The sequence below is a fragment of the Neofelis nebulosa genome, chromosome 1, assembly GCF_028018385.1.
Source record: "Neofelis nebulosa isolate mNeoNeb1 chromosome 1, mNeoNeb1.pri, whole genome shotgun sequence".
NCBI lineage: Eukaryota > Metazoa > Chordata > Mammalia > Carnivora > Felidae > Neofelis > Neofelis nebulosa.
In genome coordinates this window covers 88,124,609-88,141,463 of record NC_080782.1, presented here as the reverse complement: position 1 = coordinate 88,141,463, position 16,855 = coordinate 88,124,609, and the positions used below count along the sequence as shown (strand labels likewise).

General features: G+C 34.1%; 1 long non-coding RNA gene across 3 annotated transcripts in view; it reads right to left on the bottom strand.

The window, feature by feature from the left end:
• LOC131510384 (uncharacterized) overlaps positions 1-16,855 on the bottom strand; it is a 185,900-nt gene that overhangs the window by 130,132 nt on the left and 38,913 nt on the right. For all 3 annotated transcript variants that reach the window (XR_009261035.1, XR_009261030.1, XR_009261037.1), the window contains one exon: positions 5,600-5,624. This is a non-coding gene — a long non-coding RNA (uncharacterized LOC131510384). The remainder of the gene's footprint in view (positions 1-5,599; positions 5,625-16,855) is intronic.

Genomic DNA, 16,855 nt, shown 5'->3' with positions numbered 1-16,855 from the left:
TGGCTACCTTTTCATCTTCATCTTCCTATCTCTTCACAAGGAAAACAGAAGCCATAATCCAAGTAGTACAAATAAATGTGACATGAGCACCCACTGCTTCTAACTCTTTCATACCAAGTGTAGAAGTGTTACTTGTTGTGCATGAGGACAATCCTTTCATCAGTGCTCTGGATTCTCCCTCCCTCCCCCGTGCTCACCCATCTTGGGTTTTCAAGGGTCATAGTACCTTGACAATCCTGTCTTTCTTCTCTATTTCAGATTCTTATATTTTTAACTGGATCTTTCTCAAATAATATTGTTTCAATATTATTAACTTTCCAATTTTAAAAATAAGCCACACCCTCATCCTCAAGTCACCGTTTAAATTCTTTCCTATCTCTTCCTTCTATAGGCAAACTTTTTGAAAAAGTGGCTTAGAGTCACTGTTTTACTCTTCCCTGACTTTCTAAGCATTCCTCAATCCACTGCAGTCTGGAAACCACCCCAAAGAATTTCCTGAAACTGTTCTTGTTAAAGTCATGAATGAATGTCTCATTTCTAAATCTACTCTTACCTTATTTTACTTGTAAAACTTGATATTTCTAATTCCTCTCTTTGAAAACAATTTTCTTGGTTCAATAATACCACATTCTGTCATTGTCTTTGTAGACTCCTCTCTCACTGCCATTTCCCTACATATTAAGGTCTGCAGGGCTATCTCTTATGCCCTTGGCTCTTATCATTCTATACCTTCTACTGAGGGATATAATTTGTAGGTTCAACTGTTATCTATTTGCTTGTAGCTTCACTTACCACCTCCACATGGAAGAATCTAATCCAAGGGATAAATCTTCAACTACTGTCTTTCTAATGAGCTTCAGTCAATACTGTTTTTTTAACTAACTACTCGTCTTCTTTGCTTGAATGTCCCACAACTATCTGAAAGTGCATGTCCAAAACTGAATGGACATTTTCTTCCCTCCTACTTCCAGCCAAATTTCACAAATATTTCTCAAAAACCATGAACTTTTTTTTTTTATTTTCAGAACACAATTTTCCCATTCAGGCTAAGGTAAACTAAGTGACCCAGTCACTTAAGATATTTACTATTGAGTATGAAAGTTATAATTCAGGTAGGTATAGGAAACAATTAAAATTAAATGGAGCCAACAATATACTTCTTTAAATTGCAACAGTTGAAAGCACAACAGCTAAAATACTAAATTTCAAAAGCCCAAGTGATAAGAAATAAGTATTTTAAGCAAGTTAAAGACAGAAAGCATTTCAGTTTTATGTTTATATTCTTAGCTCTAAGCATGGTGAACTACAAAATAGTTGATCAATTTACTTAACAAATGAATAGGTTTGTTTTTCTATCTTGCAGAAAAGTAAGAAGCAGTACAGGATTGTCACCAAATCATTCTCACACTGTTATGACTCTCTAATTTATTCCATATACTGAATGGCTGGTAAAATAAGGATGTCAAAGTTGTTCCTATTTATGTCTGATAGAATTACAGATTTCCTTAGAACATGACAGTAATAAAGGAATATCAGGCATTAAAATGACTAGCCAAATAAACTTTGTATAAAAACAAACCTCTATTCTATAGCCTTTGTTTGCAAAACTGACCACTATCCACAGGGAAACTTTTTTTTTTTTTTACTATCTCAACCCAGCCTCTCACATCAATGGAAAACTAGCATTCTATACATCTGCTAATAAAGAAAGCAGGCTCTCCTTTAGCCAAAACAAACTTTATATTTTTATTCCTCAATAAAGTAATTTCCTCCCTGAGCAGTAAGCATGGACTAAATGTTGATAGAAATTGCTAAGTTCAGTTCAACTTTAAGTAATGCTGTAGACTTAGAGCAAAAAGAAATTAAAATTTACTTCAGTCTCATCCAACCTTTATTGTGAAATGTGCAAATATAAAGGATAGTATAGAAAATTGAAGTGCATAATTTAATGAATTATAATAAACTAATTATTAAACTAATTATAACAAACTACTCTGTAAGCACCACCAGGTTACAAAATAGAAGTTTGCCAACAGCCTACCCAATTACAACACCTTCCCTCCCACTCTGTCTGGGTGCTCATGGTAACACTTTCTTTGCCTTTTTTTTATAGTTTATAGTTTTACCACCTAAAAATGTATCACTAAATAATTTAATTCAGTTTTGCCTGTTGTGAACTTTATATAAATGAAATCATAAATATATATTTATTGGGTGTGACTTCTTTCATTCAGTGTTAGGCTTTTAAGATTTCTTTGTTGTTAAGTATATCTTTCATTCATTTTAATTGCTGTTAATAATCCAATGTATGAATATACTTTTATTTTTCTATTCTATTGATGATGCACATTTTGAGTATTTACAGTTTTGGCTATTATAAATAAAGATGCTATAGCATTTGTGCATAGATATCCTAATATAGCTAATCATGTCTTTTCTATGGTATATAATTAGAAGTGAATTGGTGGGTCTGAAAAAATATATATCCTTAACTTCACTAAGAAGAAAAACAATGAAAATAAAAAATAAATTTACCAATTGGTCATACCAGTTTAACTGGCTCTACTTAAAAAAATAATTTCTTGAATTCTAAAGGTAAATTCCATCTAGTATTACATATTTCATACGGAAAGAAATGTTTAGTCTGACAAAAATTTCAAAAATAAAAGGCAAATGAAGTATTAATGCCTAAAGGAGACTCACAAATGTTTTTACTTTTTTCTGATGAAAATACATGTTTTTCTCATAAAAGTGGCAAGAATGTACTAACCACATTTATCTGAATTGTTAGTCAAGCAACAGTGTAACAGAAATAGAATATAATGCTTAGAATTTCATTTTATGAAATTCATTCTCTTAAAATATTGCAAATATTGTCCAACATGCAATTAAACCACCACTGTATGGGCTTATACATCATTTGGGCTCTTAATATGTAGCTTCCACTTTTATATTTATAAAATCTCAAGCAGGGGAAGCAGCTTTACACTAAAAACAGTAAATAAAAATGGTATTTTCCTTGACCTGGGAACTAGTGAATGGTTCTCCTGAATTTAAAAAAAAAGAAATATTTTAATTGCTATATTTGATTATAATGCTTTACCACTTTGGCAGAATGTCTGAGGACAGATTACTAATAACTACATAAAAATATGGTTATTTTTAAACAAAAGAAAGTAAAAAGTTGTATTAAAAGTTAACGTGATCAAAAAAAAGACAGAAAAAAAAAGAAGAAAAAAATTCCCATGCTTTGATTTATCACAAAACAAAATCCCTTTTCTTAATTTACATCAAAGCTTTTGGAACTAGTATATGAGAAATTTTTTAGAAAATATATGTCAAGGTCCTAAAGATGTCAATGGGAGAAGGTAGATTTAGTCTCTGCTGTCACACAGCCTGGGGTCTAAAGGGAAATGCAGAAGAGGAAAGAAACTGAGATGTTATGACAGAATAAAAAGGCACATTAAAAAGGGCACTTGATCAAGGAAGACCTGAAGGATTAAAAAAGGCATGATGGTGAAGGAAGCACAAGATGTGTTCCAGGAAGAGGAACAAAGGCCCCAAAACAGAAAAGGAACTATAGGAGGATCAGAAATTAGTATAAGCAACTTTGAACTCAGCCAGATATAAGTTGAAATCTCAATTCCTCCAATAGTAACTTTGGTTAAGTCACTTGCCATTTCTATTTCTCCCTGTAAAATGGGGATAATAATATTTTTGTAAGAATCAGCTAAGATAATGTTTATAGAGCAAAAAATTGCTCCACAAAGGCAGATAGTAATTTCTGTAGCAGAATCAGATATTTTGGAGTTGGGTGGCCATTCATGTGAGGCAGGAATATGGAGATATAAGCAGTTTAAGTCATCAAGAGCATATGGCCATACTAAATAATCCAGTCCTTAATGCTAAGAACAAGAGGGAGTGACACCAACGTATGTGTGTTTCAGAAAATAGACTCAGGCTGTAGGAGAAATTATTGGAAGGGAAAAAAGGCAGAAAAACAAGTGGGGACCTAAATGAGATTTGTGGCAGCATAGATGGTGAGAATTGAATGTATTTATTTATTTATTATTTTTTTTAAATTTTTTTTTCAACGTTTTTTATTTATTTTTGGGACAGAGAGAGACAGAGCATGAACGGGGGAGGGGCAGAGAGAGAGGGAGACACAGAATCGGAAACAGGCTCCAGGCTCCGAGCCATCAGCCCGGAGCCTGACGCGGGGCTCGAACTCACGGACCGCGAGATCGTGACCTGGCTGAAGTCGGACGCTTAACCGACTGCACCACCCAGGCGCCCCGAGAATTGAATGTATTTAAAAAGATACTGAAATGCAGGACATCCATTTCTGGCAGTATGACAGATGATGGCTAAAACTCTTAATCAACATACCTCAATAATTGTATATGTGTTTCTGTAGGTATACAGTGTGTGTGTGTGTATGGATATATTTTTCTTTAATATTTATTAAATTAGTTTTCCAGTAGGAAAGGAAAATGCAAATGCTCTGGGATCAGAAATGAAGTATGGACATGAATCCATTGAAGTTAGTAAGCAGTGAAGGTTAAATGCTGCCCCGGGTGTGTCTACTGATCTTGAGTAACCTAGAGCTTAGATTTTAATTGCTGACACATGTGGGAGACAAAAGACAAAGCCTTGCTCTATATATCCACCCCTCACCAACCTCCACGTGGAACTTGGATTCATAAAGAGCTACTTCAAGAAAAAGGATAATCTAGAAAAAATACTGTGCAATATTATTATCATAGATGGATTTTTAAGGCAAAAATCGCATTGGTAGAAATGAAAAAGGTAATAATATAATAATAAATTCTTCAATTCATCAGGAAGATGCAATAATTTTAAACTTCTAAATAATAATATAGCTTCAAAATACATGAAGTGAAAATTTGACATCAAAATGAGATATTTCAACACTGTTTACAACTATTATACCAAGATGAAATAATCAGTAATGGTATAAAAGCTTTTAACAACACTATTAAACTAGGTTTTGTTTAACAAATAACACGTATGTATAAAACAAATGTTAAGAACTGTGTACCCAACTTCTGTGATAAACTTATCATTTAAAGAATACACTGAACATGTTGCTTCATAAAGTCTTGAAAAATGCAGAGTCAATATACACTGATAAAAACTGCTTAATTCTAAATTATTTCATGTCTAAATTGCTAAAATTTAGTACATTTGTAAATCAAACCCAAAAATATGTTAAAAATTTTTAAATCATACATTGCATAAACAACTCATGGGTCAAAGCAAATTTTTTAACAGAAATTAGAAAATATTTAGACCTAATTAGTATTATTACTAATATTGCAAATCTTATGGGATGCAACCAAAAAAACTGTCAAAAGGAAATCTATAGCCTTTTATATTGATCTCAGAATTTAAAACTTTGAAAATTAATTACTTATTCAACTTAAGAAGTTAGAAAATGCTTAAAAAACTGAAAAGTACAAAAAGGAAGTATCAGAAATTAATGAAATATAAATTAAGTGACTGTATTAACAAAGCTGTAAGTTAAACTGTAAGAAAAAAGATAAGATAGAGGTAAATTATCACTACTTCCTCTTACCTTATCTTAGATGTCCTGAAGCTGTCTGTAAAGCAAGAAAAATAAATAAGTCTTAGGTATTAGAAAGGAAGAAACAAAACTGTCATAAATAGCAAATGACATGATTATCCACATGAAAAGCTCAAAAGGCCAATTATTAGAATTAAAGAGTTTAGCAACTTATTATATATAAGTATTCCATGTTCAGTATGGAGATTCAATAATGTGAAATTGTCCATTCTATACAAACATATTTATACTTACAACACCAATTTAATGAAAATTCAACATGATTTTTGATAGGGTATGACAATTAAAATATATATATATATATATATATATATATATATATATATATACACACATACATTTACATATACATACATACAGGAAACAGAAAAAAACAGGACATTCTTGAAGCAAAGCAAGAATGGTGGACTTGCTCTATTTGGATATCCAGACTTAACTAAAGCCACAGACTTCATGGTATGATTTTGGCGCAAGCTTAGAAAATATACCAGCAAAAGACAGCCAAGGAGTAGACCCACCAATGTATTATAAAAACATGACTCAAAATGGGGAAACTGACACATTGTGCAATCAATGATAACTGAATAATCAGTTTCTAATTGTAAAAAAAAAAAAAATTGCCTCTTACATCACACCATACACAAAATTCAATCCCAGATGGGTTAAAATCTTAAACGTTGAAGAAATATTTTATCAACGTTTTTTTTTTTTTTTTTTTTTTTTTTTATTTATTTTTGGGACAGAGAGAGACAGAGCATGAACGGGGGAGGGGCAGAGAGAGAGAGGGAGACACAGAATCGGAAACAGGCTCCAGGCTCCGAGCCATCAGCCCAGAGCCTGACGCGGGGCTCGAACTCACGGACCGCGAGATCGTGACCTGGCTGAAGTCGGACACTCAACCGACTGCGCCACCCAGGCGCCCCATTGAAGAAATATTTTAAAATTTTACAACAAATTATAGGATATCTCTGATTTTGGGGGTGTAAATTAATTTCTTAAATGAGACACAAAATCGCTTAACATAAAAAAAATAAGGACTACCTAATTTACATTAAAATTAACAACTGATCAAAAGAAAGAACTCTTCTGTTGATTACAAATATGTAAGAAAGAGCCATTATTTGGTGGAATAAGATTTGCACATTCATAACTGGAAAATAATGTTAATCCACATATATATGGGACTTCACTATAACATTCACTAAGAAATGGCAAACAACCTAATGGCAAAATGGACACAGACACCTGGGTAGTTCAGTCGGTTAAGTGTCCTACACTTGATTTTGGCTCTGGTCATGATCTCACAGTTTATGAGATTGAGCCTTACATCGGATGCTTGGGATTCTCTCTCCCTCTCTCTCTGGCCCTCCCCCGCTTGCTCGCTCTCTCTCCCTCAAAATAAATAAACTTAAAAAAAAGAAAGAAAAATGGACAAAAATATGTACACATTTATTTCACAGAAAACAAATTACCAACAATAAATAAAAATATATCCACCTACACTAAATTTCAGAGAAATTAAAATTAAACCACAGCACACCTACCATATTAATAAAAGTAAATGTATTGAAAAAGCAAATGTTGGTCAGGATATGTACAATAAGAACTCTAAACACTGCAAGCAGGAGTTTAAATTTTTAATCTATACCCTGGAAAAAAACTTAGCATTAACTTGTAAAGTTGGAATTATGCATGTACTACAATCCATAAATTAAGACACTTGTTCATGTCATGTGAATGGAGAGTATGTACAATTTCATAGGAGCATTATAATAAAGGACAAATTAAAACACAAATGACCACTATTAGGCTGTTATATATTTATAAAATGTTATACTGTTATACTTCACAAATTTCAAGTTAACTACTTCTACACGCGATAAGATGGACAAATCTCAAGTCATAGTGTTAAGTGAAAAAAGCAAGTTGTTGAAAGCATACATTAGAATACCATTTTTATAGAATTCAAAACCAGGCACTGTTAAACATGTTGTTGGGGGATACATAGAAGAAGACAATGATGAACACAGCCTTTAGAATAGTAACTAACTCTGGGGGAGAACTAGGATGCTCTACAGACAAACACAAAGTGAAATTCAACACAAACTAACAGTGACTTCGTTATTTAATTTGAGTGATGGGTTTATGGGTTTAATTTTATGATTCTACTTTATATATCTGTGCTGAAAATATGCAACATTCATCATTAACATTTTAAATGAAGCTCAGGTTGAAATGCCAGTATTTGTTAATTTGAAAATGGTAAGGAAGAGAAAAGAGCAAAGGAGTCCCATGCTGGTGAAGTGAGCCACTGAGTCGATGGTATTGTTTTTTAGTGAGAGGAAGAGGATCAGAACTGGAAGGTGTGAGTGAGAGAGCGGAAAGAATGTGATGAATTAAGTTTTGGACTATTTAGATTCAGCTACCTGCAGTACATCTTAGTAAAATGTTGGAGGTCAATTTTGATGTAGGACTTCATATGGAAAGAGAAGTCTGGGCTTTACATAGATGGTTTTAGGAATCACTGGCATAATAGATTGGCTCTGAGGTCACAGAAATGAATGAAATTACCTGGGGGGTGAGGATGGAAGTTAAGTAGTAGAGGAATAGAGAAGAGGGCTGGTATGTATCTTTACAGATGTCACAAGTTGGAAATACCAGGAAGTTTAGGAAGTAAAGGATTAATAAATATAAGCCCATGAACTGAAATTGATGTATGATTAATTATGCCAATTCTTCTGTGAGTTCCAGAATACATAGGCGAGTGGTGCAGAGAAATGTACTGCACAGGAATCTTTACAATTCCTGGTTTTAGACTGGCTGCAGCAAAACCCCAAATAAAGCTCTTGCTCCTTGATGTGGCCTGTTAGCAAAAGATCAGCTCTCATTTTTTTTTAACACCAGAGCCTAGAGAATTCCAAAATGTTCCACTCTCACTCTTCTGTCGGCCTAAATGAAGCAAACTGTGACAGTGTGAGCCATTTATGGAGAGGCCCAGGTAGGAAGAAGTTGAGAGAGCCTACAGGACCTACAGGCCTTGGTCATATAGCCACTACAAAATGAATTCTGTCTAAACTTGAATGAGCTTGGAAGTAGATTCATCCCAAGACGACCTTCCAGATGAGAACCCAGCCCTGCTGACATCTGAAGTGAAGTCCAATGGGAGCCAGAGAAGAAAAGCAAACTAATCCATGCCCAAAATCCTGTCCCACAGAAACTGTGGGATGATAAATATGTACTGTTTAAGGTGCTAAGTTTGTAGCAATTTGTTATACATCAACAGAAAACAAATATAAGGGTGCCTGGGTGGCTCAGTTAATTGAGCATACAACTCTTGATTTAAGCTCAGGTCATGATCTCACAGTTCATGGGAAGAGTCTGCATCAGTGCTATCTGCAATGACAGCAAGAGGCCTGCTTGGGATTCTCTCTCCCTCTCTCTCTGCCCCTCCCCTGCTCATGCTGTGTGTATATGTCTCTCTCTCTCTCAAATAAATAAATAAACATTTAAAAAAGCATTCATACTATTGTGTGTGTGTATTGTATATATTCATCAAGGCCTCTGGACACAGTGGGGAAAAGGAAAAGAAAAAGAAAAAGATGGCAGGTATATTTCTGTAGGAAGATTTTTTTTTCCTGAAAGCTTAATGGTTAGGAAGAACCATCTTTCTCATCAAAGATTGTATATATTAAAGTAGGAAGTCCTCATTCAGATAAGGTGAATGAGTCAGAAACATCCATTTCTGAATGAGCAAAGGAAGATTGCTGGAACTTTACTTACAGATTGTACTACTTATTCTCTGAGCTTTCCATTTGATCCTTTTGAGTCTGTGCTCCTAACTTATGTGTCTCTCTTCTAAGACAGGCATTCATAGCTTGTAAGAGGCAATAGCTAATGGCAGTGCTCTCCTGGTTTAAGCCCAACTTACAGTGAGTAACATTTCTCCCTAGTTTAAAATGCTACAAAGCCTAAATTGGGCTGGTTAGGTAAACAAAAATAGCTGTTTTTCTATGCCTCTGACATCAATGACTGATGATTACTTTTACAAATTGTTTCAAATGCATAACCAAATAATAAAACCCTGGAAAGCTTGGGAAACAAACAAAAGTTATATTAGGAATTCTTTAATACTAAATGGTATTTAATATTAATAATAAGGAACTATTCATATCAGGCACAAAAGAATATAAACCTGGACCTCACAAAATCTTAGTAAAAAGAAATTCTCAATGAAATATTGGGCATCTTAAATACCTTTCTTTTTCATGTATCTTTCATTGATGATACAAAGAACTCATTAAAGGTCAGCCATTCTTTTTGAGGTCTCCATAGTAACTGTGATCTTAGCCACATCTTTGATTTAGAACATCAAAATGTCAGAATTGATATCAAACTCATGAACACCAGATCAGGGCATTTGGTACCATATTTGATGCAATATGAAAAGCACTTACTTGTTTGTACTTGTGTGTTCATACTGTTCCTAGCTTTCTTTTTATGTCTTCTCTCATAAGGGACATAACTTGAAAATCTTAACATATTGCCAATGGAGAACTTATCAATAGGCTGAAATATACCAGAACAGCTGAAGAAGGAAGAGATAAACTCAAGAGGAAGCCTCCAAAGCTGATTTTTACAAGGCAGGAGCAGCTTATTGGTTGAACCATTACATGAGAATCCTAAAAATTAGTGTGCGATGTGATCCTGGAAAGACATTTTAGTAATAGAGGTTAAGATAGATGAATATTACAAAGATAAGAGAATGACAATATTCATTGGAAAAATAGAAGAACAACCAGAGGAATAAATGCACAAGGATTATATTAGTAAATGAAGTTGGGAGCTGCCCTAAGAGTATAACAGGTGGGAGAAACATCAGACCTTGAAGGGAGCAGAATCCCTTTGAACTACTTATAGTTGGTGACCTCAAAGGCTAGTAAAGTCAGGAGACAGCCTCAGCTTTAACACAGCTGCTCTCTGGCATTATTAATGGCATGAGAATGGATCTGGGAATTGGTAAAATAGTAACAGCTAAACCAACAGTTAAAAAATAGAAGTCTGCAAGTCATGAAGCCTATCTATCAATTATGTAAGAAAGGTACCTTCTTATTAGGAATGAAGACGAGGCAAAAATCCTCAGCTCATATTAATCTCAATGACTGTCTTTTTTTTTTTTTAACGTTTACTTATTTTTGAGACAGAGAGAGACAGAGCATGAACAGGGGAGGGGCAGAGAGAGAGGGAGACACAGAATCTGAAACAGGCTCCAGGCCCTGAGCTGTCAGCACAAAGCCCGACACGGGTCTCAAACTCACAGACGTCAAGATCATGACCTGAGCCGAAGTCGGCCACTTAACCGACTGAGCCACCCAGGCGCCCCATCAAGGACTCTGTCTTTAACTCTAGTTCATTTTGATGTAAACCCAGCCTAGAGTGAGTTTCCAGCTTATGCTGAGAATCCATGTTGGGATTCAGTTCAGTTCTCCCTAAACCTTACCGCTCACCTGCATAAGGGGACCGACCACTCTGAGTAGATGAGAAAAAAAAAAAAAAGGTAGGATGAGGTTTACAATGATCCAAGCACTGAAAACAACTCTTTCCACTTGTCTGTTATGTATAATCATACCATTTGCCCTAAGGAAAAAAAAGAGAGAAGAGTATGCTGCTTTTTCAGTGATTAAGCTCAACCTGCTAAGTAGCTGTCATAAAAAATAAAAATAAAAATAAATTAAAAAAAAGCTATTTCAGGGCTCAGGAAAATTATTATTCTGGGGACCAGTGCATCTCAAACCTTAGTATACATAACGATCACCTAGGGACCTTGTTAGAACAAGGATCTGGCCCCTATGCTCAGAGGGTCTCTTGGCAGAGATTTTCAGTGATGGTTTTTTCCCTATCCAGTCCACACCAAATCCTTACTATGAGGCTTGGGTAGACAAAGTTATCTGTAGGAAATTCTGGATCTCTCTCTTTTTTCAAACATATCTCAGTAGATGCTAAAAAGGCAATATTATTATGAATCAGTACATTGGCCTTATTAACATGTTTATTTAAATTAAAAACTTTCATACAACTGCTTTAGCATCTTACTAAAAGATGCTAAATATTATAAAACTTTTCTAAGATTGCTTGGCTTCATGTTTTTAGTGGGATAATTTAAGCTGGTTTCTTCCAAAATTTCCCCACATTTCGGAGGGGAAAGAGGTGTCAATACTTATTGGGTATCTACCCCATGCCAGGCATAGCACTAGTCACTTATTTAAAGGATTTTATTTAAATGATTTATTTACTTAATCCCCACAATAGCCCTCATGAAATAGGACTATTCTCATCCTCATTTTATAAATGATATAACTAAGATACAGAGAGACTGTACAACTACATTGCTAAAAAGCAAATAAACTGAGATTTGAATCTTATTTCTATTTTGGCACATAATTTGTCTCACTTTCTGAAACGCTTTAAACTGCAAATTACCCAGTGGTCATGCTTACACTTCCAACATCTTTTCTACCTTAAAAGGTAGGAAATCCCCCAATTTATATTAAATAATTATTTTATCTGTTCCCAGACTCAGAGCTGGGAGAAGACAGTATTGCTTTTCTTGTTCTTTTTCTTTTATTGTTCACTGACAATCTAGACAAATTAAAGTACACATGAAAATTTCTGTTCCCCACAAAAGCGGGTCAACAGTTCATTTGTTCCAAGCTTAATAACTGTTATCACCACACTCCTTAATCTATTTAAAATATCCTCTAGGAATAATGAATGAGAAAACTTTCTAAGACACCATTTCATATGTTAAAGCCAAATTTCTGCTATTTAGGAATAAAGTTGCTTTCAAATGGATCGTAAAAATGTGTCTTCTTTAGACATAATACATTTATTAAAGAGACTTGTGTATTTCCATTAAAAAAAAGATAGAAATATTCAGCCCCATTACAAATTAACAAGACCTTCCAAGAAGATTGAGGCTATTTTCTATGTTCTCAGCTACCTCCAGTTTCTTAATCTATTCATGTATTCAACAAAACTTTTCTTACTGTGTGTTCAGCATAAAGAATACAGTTGGTAAACAAAAGTGATCAGATGTCATCTCTACTTTCATGAAACCTGAAGGTCTTTCATGAAATCTGTGATCATCACTAGATTCACCTAAATTTCTATGCAAATTGTAGTGATAGAAAAACTAAAGCAAATTTATGAAAGTTTTTAATTTCAATAGAAATGTTAATAAGGCCAAATCACTGATCCATAACAATACTACCTTTTAACATCATAAATTTATATGTTAATTGTGTGATTCAATCATAAAACTAAGATTTTCATGGCATTTTTTTCCCTTTGGGGTAGTTTCAAGTTTCACATAATTGTAGTAATATTAAATCTAGTAACATTAACAGAAGGAATGAGCTGTTAGATATTTTACATAGTACAATTTCTACCTTTAATTTACTGACTAGAATTTCTTTAATTTTTTTAATGTGTATTTATTTTTGAGAGACAGAGAGAGAGACAGACACAGAGTACAAGTGGGGGAGGGGCAGAGAGAGAGGGAGACACAGAATCTGAAGCAAGCTCCAGACTCTGAGGTGTCAGCACAGAGCCCATCGTGGGGCTTGAAGCCATGAACCCTGAGATGGTGACCTGAGGTGAAGCCAGATGCTTAACCAACTAAGCCACCCAGGCGCCCCTGATTAGAAACTGAGATAAATATGATTACATTGCTTATTTTTATGTCTTTAAATATACAGATTTTTTTCACAAGAAAGAGGGTTTTTTTTTTTTATGTTTATCTATTTATTTGAAAGAGAGAAAGCATGAGCAGGGGAGGAGCAGAGAGAGAGGGGCAAAGAATCCCAAGCAGGCTCTGCATTGTCAGTGTGGAGCTCAATCTCACAAACCCATGAGGTCATGACCTGTGCCAAAATTAAGAACCTGACGCTTAATTTACTAAGCCACTGAGGCGCCCCTACAAAAAAGAGTTTTTAATCATCTGCTTCAAAGTTAACCATCTTCCTATGCAATTCTTTTGTCTCTTCCTTTAAATACTACCCTATTAATAATCTTTCATCCCTACAAAAAAAGTTACCATTCTGGTGATCATTAATCAGAGTGTCAACTCTCTTTGATAAAGATCTTATAAAAATACATTTGACACAGGCACCAAGAACATGCAATGAGGAAAGGAGTCTCTTCAACAAATGGTGTTGGGAAAATTGGACAGCCACATACACAACAATGAAACTGGATCACTATCTTACACCATATACAAAAATCAACTCAAAATGGACTAAAGATGTGAATATAAAACCTGAATCCATAATACTCCTAGAAAAAAAACATATAGGGTAAGCTCCTTAACGCTGGTTTTGGCAATTTTTTTTGTATTTAACCACAAAAACATAGTCAACAAAAGGAAAAAATAAAACTATGACTATATCAAACTAAAAATCTTCTGTACAGCAAAGGACCATCAGCAAATTGGAAAGGCGACCTATTGAATGGGAAAAAATATTTGCAAATCATAAAGGGATTAATATCCAAAATATATAAAGAATTCATACAACTTAAACAGATTGTTGAAAAAAGCTCAAACAATCCAATTTGAAAATGGGAAAATGATCTGAATAGACACTTCCAAAGGGTACACAAATGGCCAACAGGTACATGAAAAGGTGTTTAACATCCCTAATCATCAGGGAAATGTAAATCAAAACCACAATGAGATATCACCTCATACCTGTTAGAATGACTATTATTAAAAAAGACAAAAAAGATGTTGGCAAGGATGTATAGAAAGGGGAATCCTTTTTCACTGTTGATGGGAACGTAACTTGGTGTAGTCACTATGGAAAATAGTATGGAGGTTCTTCAAAAAATGAAAAATGAATTACCATTTGATCCAGCAATTCCATTTCTGGGTATTTATCTGAAGAAAATGGTATCACTAACTGAAAAAGATATTTGTACCCCCATGTTTTCTGCAGTAGTATTTATAATAGCCAAGACATGGTAACAACCTAAGTGTCCATCAACAGATGAATGGGTGAATATATTTATATAAATAAGATTCCGCCATAAAAAAGAAGGAAATCCTGCCATTTATAATAACATGAATGGATCTCAAGGGCATTATGCCATGTGAAATTGAGACAGAAAGACAGGTAGAACAGAATGGTCACCGCCAGAGACGGGGGGTGAAGGGGTGGGCACAGTGTGTGAAGGTGGTCAAAGGTATAAACTTCCAGTTATAAGGTAAAGAGGTCCTGGGGATGTAATATACAGCATGGTCACTGCAGTTAATAATATACTTTAATGATGCTAGGATAGTAAATCTTAAAGATTCTTATTACAGAAAAAAATTATAAATATGTCATGATGGATGTTAATTAAACTTATTGTGGTACTCATTTCATAATATATATTACATATAAATATATAATTGACATATACTATACAACATATATATCATGTTATATAATATATATTATATATTAAACTATTATATTGTACAACCAAAACTGAGATAATGTTATATATCAATTAATTTTCCCTAAAAATGCATTTAAAGCTATCTGTAGTGACTCTCTAAAACAGAGTAAAGCAAGGGCAGATAGGTTAAAAGCAGAACATTTTGTAATTGCATTAAATAATATAAATATATAAAAAATGAAATTTGATTAAGTGTCCATTAAAATACTTATTAAGATTATCGGAGCGCCTGGGTGTCTCAGTCGGTTAAGCATCTGACTTTGGCTCAGGTTATGATCTCACGTTTCATGAGTTCAAGCCCTTTATTGGTCTCTGTGCTGACAGCTCAGAGCCTGGAGCCTGCTTTGGATTCTGTCTTTCCCTCTCTCTCTGCCCCTCTCCTCCTGGTGCTCTGTCTCTCTCAAAAATGAATAAATGTTAAAAAAAATTTAAATACTTATTAAGATTATAATGGGCACATAAAAATTCTTAAAACATTTTAAAAAATTAGATGAGAATCACTAATTTAAACTACCTAAAACAATGAAAAGAAACTGCAATGGAACATCAAAGTATAGAACTGACTTGAGTCTCCCTAACATTACACTGATTTCTATCATCTGGCTTAATAAAAGGAACTTTATACGCATTGAGTAATAGATGTGTCCTTGTTGTTTATTACCTGTGAAATAAAGATGCATTTTAAACTGCCCATGTTTTCACAGAGGAAAGCAAATTTCTTCTCCACTTTCCCAGAAAGGAAAAGTGTAAGAGGAATGCTTTTAATTTTTCTCCCTCCTTCCTTTTTCCTTCCTTCACTGACTGGAGTCACTTACATGAGGGATGAGTTTAAAAGAAAAGTTGAATGTACTTTTTGTACTTCTGCAGAGCCATACCCTTCTGACACATGCATTTGTTTCTACTTTCTACACTACAGCTAAGCTCTTAAGAGCAGCCTCTATCTCTCTGGGGGCATCTGTTCTTATCCATTCAAATCTGATAAATTAATTTAGCTAACTCATTTGGTCACAGATCAAAATTCATTTTCTCTGATAAACTTTATCCATAATAAAATTAACATTTTGTGCTCCATTTGTCAGTTCTCAAGGAATTACAAACTCAGAAGAAAGAGACAAATATGAGTCTCATATATTGAACCTCTACCCTAAAATTCTTCTATTATTTATATATTCAATGTAGGGACATTAGGGAAGTCTATTTCTTTATAGAAGAATTCTGAATAGTTTTTAGGCAACTTCAAGCACAAAATTCATTAAATGGTGTGGGCTTATGAAGAAGATGATAGATCTATAAAAATGTGAGTTTAGTGTAAATGTCAAGAATAATAAGAATCATAGATACAAATAAGGAGAACAAGAAATGATAGTCATTTTCAACATAATTTTCAATACTAAGTTATCCAGTGTATTAAGAATTGACACATTAAGCTTATGCAGAATTGATCAAAATGTTCAAATCTGTATTACTGTAGGAGAAACACTACTAAGTTTTAAATTAATTATTTAGTCATAACTGATTTATTTTAGTTTTTGCTTATAGTTCTTTTGGTTTAAGTGCTTCACTATGATCATCATGCTCAAAAATTTTTTTCCTTCCATGGGTTAAAAAATTCTGTGTGCCTGTGTGTGTGTGGTGTACATGTGAGCGTGTGTGTGCGCGCGCACACACACACACACACACACACACACAAGAATTTAAAGTTGACTCTTTAAGAGTTTTTTGTGGTGGAGAAGGTCTTTCCCTGGAAAAGCA